This window comes from Notamacropus eugenii, chromosome 1 (genome assembly GCF_028372415.1).
Source record: "Notamacropus eugenii isolate mMacEug1 chromosome 1, mMacEug1.pri_v2, whole genome shotgun sequence".
NCBI lineage: Eukaryota > Metazoa > Chordata > Mammalia > Diprotodontia > Macropodidae > Notamacropus > Notamacropus eugenii.
The window spans coordinates 472,988,291-472,997,453 of NC_092872.1; the positions used below are offsets into that span (position 1 = coordinate 472,988,291).

Here is a 9,163-nt window from a genome sequence, read left to right on the forward strand (position 1 = left end):
CATCGAGATTATTTTTTTTCACAATTTTCAATTTGTCCTATTATTTCTATGTTTTCTCATCTTTATTCTCCAAAGCTGTTGTTTTTCTTATAAGGTGTTTTATTTCTCTTCTATTTTTTTCATTATTCATATTTTGTTTAATTATTTCTTTTTTATTATTATTTTTGTTTTTAACACAGTTTATAACAGATAAAGTAATTCCAACTTTTGGTCAGGTGATACTTCTTTTTAAAGCATTTACAATATGGACCACAAAAGAAATGTTTTTTTTTTTTTAAAACATTAACCAACTGAGACACAAAAAATATTTGTTGCTAACTTCAAAAGCTCTTGACCTAATTGTCTCCACAGTATTATTAAGAATTAAAGAACCTTAACTTATTGTTGTTGGTCTAAAGTACTATGCCTAATAGCTTAATTTTAGACAACCTCGGATGCTCCCCTACGAATAATCTATAATTGAATAGATCTGATATTAAGCTTACAAACCTTTTGACTATAGGAAATTGCCACCAATACTAAGGACATTACAGGGATACAATATCACCCCAACTTCATGTCAGTTCCAGGCAGGACTAGATTATTCACTTGCATTCAGTCAGCCTTAAAGTCTGCCAGGTGCCAGTGGGGAAATTGAGTCAGGAGAATCCCACCTCAGCCCATGTTGAACAGCTGATCTCCCACCCTTCCCTTGAGATCATCTTATGCAGCTCATACCAGCATCTCATCAGCTTACTGGCATCATGGATTGGAGGCTCAGATCACCTTTCTTGCTACCCATACTAGGAGTTAGACTCAGAAGAACAGTCACTTGATAGTCTCATAGTACCTAAAAATGGCAAGTTCCAATCACCAGGTTTCAAATATGATTATAGTTTCGCTTTGGCTAAGGAACATATTTTGAGGCAAGTCTTAAGTGGCTTACATACCTTTCTATACACGTTCTAGTTCCTGATAAAATGGCAATCATAAAATCAAATTTACCATTAAAACCTTGTCTTTTCCATCAATGCAAATTTTACCCAAGGTTACCTTCCTCTAGGAAATTTAGACTGACATTCTTTTCTCCAAACTAAAGATGTCATTGATTTATTCTCAGTAATTAATTCAGTCTATTGTTTTAATACTAATTGCTTTTACCTCACTTTGTAACATGTCCAATTGTTCTCCCCATCACTCCCCTCCCCCTGCTTCCTAATGCCTTGCATTGTGATTACTCCTTCCCTCAATGTACCCTCCCCTCCATCACACCACACCCCTCTCCAATCCCCATCTTCGCTCTTTCCTTGCAGGGCAAGATAAATTTCCATACCTCTATCCCTGTAGTTCTTACTTCCTGATTATAAGCAATAAAAATTCTCAACACTCTTTTTTAATACTTCGAATTTCAACTTCTTTCCCTCCCTCCCTCCCTCCCCAGTCTTATTGAGAAGGCAAGCAATTCAACACAGACTAAATATGAGTTGTTTTGTAAAAGACTTCCATAGTAATCATGCTGTGTAATACTAATTATATTGTCCTCTGAACTACCCTATCCCCCCTTATTTTTCCCCCCTACAGCTGACCTTGTCCCTTCTCCAAAGTGTTTATTACTAGTGACTCCCTTCTGCCATTTGCCCTCCTTTCTAACATTCTCCTCGCTCCACTTGTCGCCTCCTCTCCTACTTTCCTGTGGCGTGATATAAATTTTCATATCAGATTTAGTGAGCATGTTATTCCTTCCTTCAGCCACAAGTGGAGAAAGTAGCTTTATTTTTCCCCCTCTCCCCTTCTCCCTTATCTCATCCATTGAATAAGATTTTTCTTATCTCCTTCATGAGTTATAGTCTGCCCCATTCCATTGCTCCCTTTCTCTTCCTGGAATTTTCCTCCTTCACCCCTTAAATTTATTTTATTGTGTCTGTGTGTGTGTGTGTGTGTGTGCATGTGGATATCATCTCTTCTGATAAAACACACCGTATACTCTCTATCTATTTATGTGTATGTGTGTGTCTGTGTGTGTGTGTGTATGTACAATCTCTCCAACTACCCAAATACTAAGACAAGATTCAAGAGTTAAAAGTATTTTCCTTCCATGTAGTAATGTAAGCAGTTCAACTTTGAAGAGTTTTTTATGACTTTTCATTTCTGTTTACATTTTCATGCTTCTCTTGATTCTTGTCTTTTTAAATACAGATCTGGTCTTTTCCTCAACATGAAATCTTCAAATTCGACTATATCACTGAATGGCCATTTTTTCCCTTGAAGTATTATATTCAGATTTTCTGGGTAGGTGATTCTTGGGTTCAATCCCAGTTCCTTTAACTTCTGAAATATCCCACTCCAAGCCCTTAATGTTGAAGCTACCAGATGCTGTGCTATCCTGATTGCATTTCCACGGTACTCAAATTGTTTCTTTCTAGCTGCTTGCAGTATTTTCTTCTTGATCTGGGAACTCTGAAATTTGGCCACAATATTCCTAGGAATTTCTCTATTTGGGTTTCTTTCAGGAGGTGATTGATGAATTCTTTCAATATCCGTTTTGCCCTCTGATTCTATAACCTCAGGGGCAGTTTTCCTTGATAATTTCATGGAAGATAATGCCTAGGCTCTTTTTTAGATCATGGCTTTCAGGTAGTCCAATAATTTGTAACTTATTTGTCCTGGATCTATTTTCCAGGTCAGTTGTTTTTCCAATGACTTGTTTCACATTATCTTCTATTTTTTCAAATTTTTGGTTTTGCTTACTAACTTCTTGGTTTAACTCATAGTCATTTCATTTCCCTGAACTCAATTCTCTCTTTCAACGAATTATCTTGTTCAGTGATCTTTTGAACCTTCTCCTCCATTTGGCTGATTCTGCTTTTTAAAACCTCCTTCTCCATGTTGACTTTTTGGACCTCTTTTTCCAATTGAGTTAACCTCTTTGTAAAGCTGTTATTTTCCTCAGCATTTTTTTGGTTCTCCTTTAGTAATCTGCTAACTTGTTTTTTAATGTCTTCTATTGCCTAAACCCATTTTAAGTTCCCTTTGGAAGCAGATGCCTTGACTTCCTCTGACAGTATGCCTTGTTCTTCCTCATCTGAAGGGATGGGGGGAGACACCTATTCCCCAAGAAAGTAACCTTCTATTATCTTATCTTTTTTCCCTTTTCTGGGCATTTTCCCAGCTTTTTCTTCACTTCTGAGTTTCCTCTGCACACCCACCTTGCCTCCAGTTCTGCCCAGCCAGCACTCTGGGGGCTGAGATTCAAAAGAGCTTCTCTCAAACCACGGGGGCTTTCAGTGAAGGCGGGGCTGCTATTCAGTGTGAGATTAAGTTCAGCTGCTCAGGTTGGGGCAGGGCTGCCACATAGGGATTAGTTCCCTCAGGGGGTTTATGAGGAGACCTTCAATAACGGATGCGAGCCACTGCCTGCTTTGCCTGCCCTTGTCCGCTGCTGCCTCTGCTGCTGCCTCCTGAGGGGGCCTGAGTTATAGCGACACCCCAGTCCCCTCTTGGCCAACCGAAAAGACCCTCTCACTGACTTTGGCGCTTGTGGGTTGAGGTACCTGCGCTACTGCTGGAGATTCCATCTCTCAAGCCTGCTCTGATCTGCTCCTCTCAGTGCTGGGTTGCCAAGGCAGGTGCATAAAAGAATTAAAACAAATGGGAGAAACCATGAGAAAAATAAAACATAACAAAAGAGACAATACTCGGCATTCTGATTCCAAAGTTCTTTCTCTGGATGTGGATGGCATTTTGCATCATGACTCCTTTGGAAATGTTTTAGGTCTTTGCATTGCTGTGAAGGGGTAAATCTATAAAAGAAGAGTCCTGCCACACTGTAGCTGTTACTGTGTATAATATTATCCTGGTTCTGCTGACTTCACACAGCATCAGTTCATATAAGTCTATCCAGGAATTTTGGAAGTCCGCCTATTTTGTCATTTCTTATACCACAACAGTACTCCACCTACATTCATATCTAATAACTTATTCAGCCATTCTCCAATTGAGGGGCATCCCCTCATTTTCCAGTTCTTGGCTACTACAAAATGAGCTGCAATAAGTATTTTTGTTCATGTGCATACTTTTCTCATTTTTATGATATCTCAGATACAGACTTAGAAGTGGTATTGCTGAGGGTATACAGATGATTTTGCCCTTTGGGAATAGTTATAAATTGCTCTTCAGAATGTTTGGATCAGCTCACAGCTCCACCAACAATGAATTAGTATTTCTACTCTCCTAAATCTTTTTCAACATTTGTCATTTTCCTGTTTTGTCATGTTAGCCAATCTGATAGGTGTGATGTGGCATCTCAGAATTGTTTTGTTTTGCATCTCTCCAATCAAAGGTGATTTATAACATTTTTTCATATGACTGTAGATAGCTTTAATTTCTTCCTCTCAAAACTGCTTGTTTATATCATTTGACCATTTATCAATAGGGAGATAACTTATATTCTTGTAAATTTTACGAAGCCCTCTATATATTTTAGAAATGAGGCCTTTATCCCAGACTCTAGTTGAAAATATTATTTCCCAGTTTTCTGCTTTCCTCCTAATCTTGGTTGCCTTGCTATTGTGCCAAAAACAAAAACAAAACTTTTCAATTTAATGTAATCAAAATTGTCCATTTTGCATATGCTAATATTCTCAGTCTCTTCTTTATTCATAAATTTCTTCCATTCTCCATAAATATGATGAATAAACAACTCCTTGCTCCCCTGATTTGTTTATATTATCACCCTTTATACCTAGATCATGTACCCATTTGGACTTTATTCTGGTATATGATGTTCAGGCATTGGTCTATGTCCAGTTTATGCAACACTATTTTCCAGTTTTCCCAGCAGGTTTTGTCAAACAATGAGTTTTTATTCCAGAAACTGAGGTCCTTGGATTTAGCAAAGAGTAGACTGCTATAGTCATTAACTACAGTGTCATGTGTACTTAACCTACTCCATTGATCTAGCCCTCTGTTTCTTAGCCAATATGAAGTGGTTTTGGTGATTGCTACTTTATAATACAATTTGAAATCTGGTATGGCTAGGTCACCGTCCCTAGTATTTCTTTTCATTAATTCCTTTAATATTCTAGACCTTTTTTTCTTCCAAATGAATATTTTTGCTATTTTCTTCTAGCTCTTTAATTTGCTTCTTTTTTTTGGTACTTTAATTGGCATGGCATTGAATAAGTAAATTAATCTGGGTACAGCTGTCACTTTTATTATATTATCTCTGCCTACCTACAAGCAACTGATGCTTTTTCAATTACCTAGATCTGATTTTCTTTGTGCAAAAAGTGCATTATAATTGTGTTCATATAGTTCCTAGGTTTGTTTTGGCAAGTAGATTCACAAATAGTTCATATTGTCTACAGTACTTTTAAATGAGATTTCTCTTTCTTATCTTTTCCTTTTGGCTTTGTTAGTAATATATAGAAAGACAGGTGATTTATGAGGGTTCATTTTATATCCTGCAACTTGCTAAAGTTGTTTATTATTTCAAGTAGTTATTTATTTTATTCTCTAGGATTCTCTAAGTATATCATCATGGTGTCTGCAAAGAGTGATAACTTATTTTCTTCTTTGCCTATTCTAATACCTTCTATTTCTTTTTTCTCTTATTGTTAAATCTAATATTTATAACACCATATTGAATAACAGTGTTGATAGTGGACATCCTTGTTTCACTCCCAATCTTATGGGAAATGCAGCTAGCTTGTCTTAATTACATACAATATTTGCTGAAAGTTTTAGATAGATGCTACTTATTGTTTTAAGGAATCCTCCATTTATTCCTATGCTCTCTGGTGTTTTCAATAGGAATGGGTGTTGTACTTTGTCAAAAACTTTTCCTACACCTATTCAGATAATCATATGGTTTCTGTCAGTTTTTGTTGTTGATTTGATCAATTATTCTGATAGTTTTCCTAATATTGACTCAGTCCTGTATTCCAAATATAAATCATATATGATGAAAATGTATGATTTTTGTGATAAATTTCTGTAATCCTTTTCCAGATAGCTTATTTAAAATTTTTGTACCTATATTCATTAGAGAAATTGGCCTATAATTTTCTTTTTCTGTTTTGAATGTTCCCAGGTTTGGTATCAGCACTATATTTGTATCATCAAAAGAATTTGGTAGGACTTCTTCATCCTTTTTTGCATACAGTGTATGTAGTATTGGTATTAACTATTCTTTAAATGGTTGATAAAATTAGCTTGTTAATTCAACAAGCCCGGGGTAATTTATATATGTATATGCATATATATATATACATATATATGTATGTATGTATGTATGTGTACATATATATGTATATATATACATATACATGTATATATATACATATATATATATATATATATATATATATATATATATACAGAGAGAGAGAGAATATTCATCCATTTCAATAATATTGTCAAATTTATGGGCATAGAGTTGGACAAAATAATTTCTAATTATTGTTTAATTCCCTGTTCATTGGAGGTGAATTCACCCTTTTCATGTTTCTTTCTTTTTTAAATCAAATTAATCAAAGGCTGACCAATTTTATTGTTTGTTTTCATAAAACTAGCACTTCATTTTATTTATTTGTTCAATGGATATCTTTATTTCAATTTTATTAATTTTGGTTTTCAACATGTCTATTTTGGTATTTAATTGGTGATTTATTTTTTTCCAGATTTTCAACTGCATGCAGAATGCATTGATCTCCTCTTTCTTGTAGGCATTCAAAGGTGTAAAACTTCCCTAAGAACTGCTTTCACCACATCCCATAAGTTTTGGTAGATTGTCTCATTAGTTTCATTCTCTTGAATGAAGTTATTCATTGTTGCTATGATTTGTTGTTTGACCCACTAACACTTTAGGATTAGATCATTTAGTTTCCAATTAATTTTTGTTCTATCTTTCAATGTCTCTTTATTACATATCATTGTTATTGCATCATGAAAAACTTGCCTTGACTATTTTTGCCCTTCTGCTCTGGATTGTGAAGTTTTAGGCATGTACTTGGTCAATTTTTATGTATGTGTCATGTATCACTGAGAAAATGGCATATTACTTTCTGTCTCTGTTCAGTTTTCTTCATAGTTCTATCATATCTGCCTTTTCCAGAATTCTGTTCATGTCCTTATTCTTTTTCTTGTTTATTTTCGTGTCGGATTTGTTCAGAGAGGGAGTGGTTGAGGTCCCCCACTGATATAGCTTTGCTGTCTGTTTCTTTCTGTAACTCCCTTAATCTCTCTAAGAATTTGGATGCTATACCATTTGATGCTTATATATTATTATATTTTATATAATATAAATTTAGTAATATATTATATTACCATATATTATATTATATATGTTGCATATATAATATATAATGATATAATATTATAGTATATTATATATAAATAAATATATAAATTATGTATTTAGTAATGATAGTATTTCACTGTCTATGGTGCCTTTTAACAGGAGATAGTTCCTTCCTTATCTCTTTTGATTAGATCTATCTTTGCTTTTACTTTGTCTGAAATTAGGATTGCTATCCCTACATTTTTTACTTCATATGAAGCATAATATATTCTACACCATCCATTTACCTTTAACCTGTGTATATCTCCCGTTTTGATGTGTCGCTTGCAAACAAAATATTGTGGTATTATATTTTTAATCCATTCTACTATCCACCTCCATTTTATGGGAAGGTTCATCCCATTCACATTCACAGTTATGTTTATTATCTGTGACTTTCTCTTCATCCTCTTTCCACCACTATTTATGCTTGTATTTCTCCCTTCTCCCTTCTCCTCCTGAAAAGTTTTACTTTTGACCACCACCTTCCTTAGCCTTCTCTGCCTTCTCTCAGCCCCCCTCCCTTTTGATTCCCTTTCCCCTTACTATTTCTTTTCCCCCCTCAAATCACCCCCTACCTTTGCTTTCTACTTTCCCCTCCTACTTTCTGTATGGCAAGTTAGATTTCTATACTTACGTGAGAATGTTATTCCCTCTTTGGACCAAATTCAAAGAGAGTAAAGCTCAAACTATGCTCATCTCCTTCCTTTCTTTCCCTCTACTGTATGATTTTGTGCCTTTTTATGTAATATAATTTATCCTTTTCTGCTTCCTGCTTCTCCTTTTGCACCCTTTAATTAGGTTTTTTATCATCGCATCAGTTAATTAACGCTCACATTCTCTCTCTATGTATATTCCTTTCAAATGTTGTAATAAATACAAAATTCTCAAGATTCCTGACTATTGTTCTCCCATACATAGAAGTAAACCACATGTCCATATTGTATAATAACATTTTTTCTTTTATCTCCCTGTTTACCTTTTTATGCTTCCCCTGCATCTTGTATTTGAAGACCAAATTTTGTATTGAGCTCTGGTCTTTTCATCAGGAAGGTCCAAAAGTCCCTTATTTCATTGAATATCCATCTTCTTGCCTGAAAGAATATTCTTAATTTTGCTGGGTAGTTGATCCATGGTTTTGCCCAAGCCTCTTTGCCTTATCGAATATCACATTCCAATCCCTCTGAATTTTCATGTAGAAGCTGTAAGGTCCTGTGTAATGCTGATTGTAGTTCCTCAATATCTGAATTGTTTCTTTCTGGCTGCTTGCAGTATTTTCTCCTTGACCTGGTAATTCTTTAATTTGGCAAGAATATTCCTTGACGTTTTCAATTTGGGAGGACTTTCAGGAGGTGATCAGTGTATTCTTTATATCATTGTTTTACCCTCTGGATCTAGGACCTCAGGGCAGATTTCCTTGATGATTTCTTGGAAGATACTGTTCAGGCTATTTTCTTCTCATGGCTTTTCAGTAGACCAATAATTCTTAGACTTTCTCTCCTGCATCTATTTTCCAGGTTAGTTGCTTTTCCAATGAGATAGTTTATGTTTTCTTATATTTTTTCATTCTTTAGATTTGTCTTATTCTTGATGTCAGTAGCTTCTACTTGCCAAATTCTGATTTTCAACAAATCGTTTTCTTCATTTAGCTTTTATTCCTCCTTTTACATTTGTCCTTTTTCTTCCTTTTAAGGAGTTATTTTCTCCATTTAGGTATTGTATCTTCTTATGCATTTGGCCAGTTTTACATCTTAAGGAGATGACTGTATTTTTAAAACCACTGATCAATTTTTCTTGTAGCTCTCTAATTTGGCTTTCAAAGTCTTTCTTGAAATTTTCTAAGAA

General features: G+C 34.9%; 1 long non-coding RNA gene across 4 annotated transcripts in view; it reads right to left on the reverse strand.

The window, feature by feature from the left end:
• The window catches only part of LOC140519363 (uncharacterized), a 38,532-nt gene extending 29,882 nt beyond the window's left edge, over positions 1 to 8,650 (reverse strand). For all 4 annotated transcript variants that reach the window (XR_011972189.1, XR_011972191.1, XR_011972190.1 and 1 more), the window contains exon 1: positions 8,298 to 8,650. This is a non-coding gene — a long non-coding RNA (uncharacterized lncRNA). The remainder of the gene's footprint in view (positions 1 to 8,297) is intronic.
• Between the last annotated feature and the right edge of the window lie 513 nt (positions 8,651 to 9,163).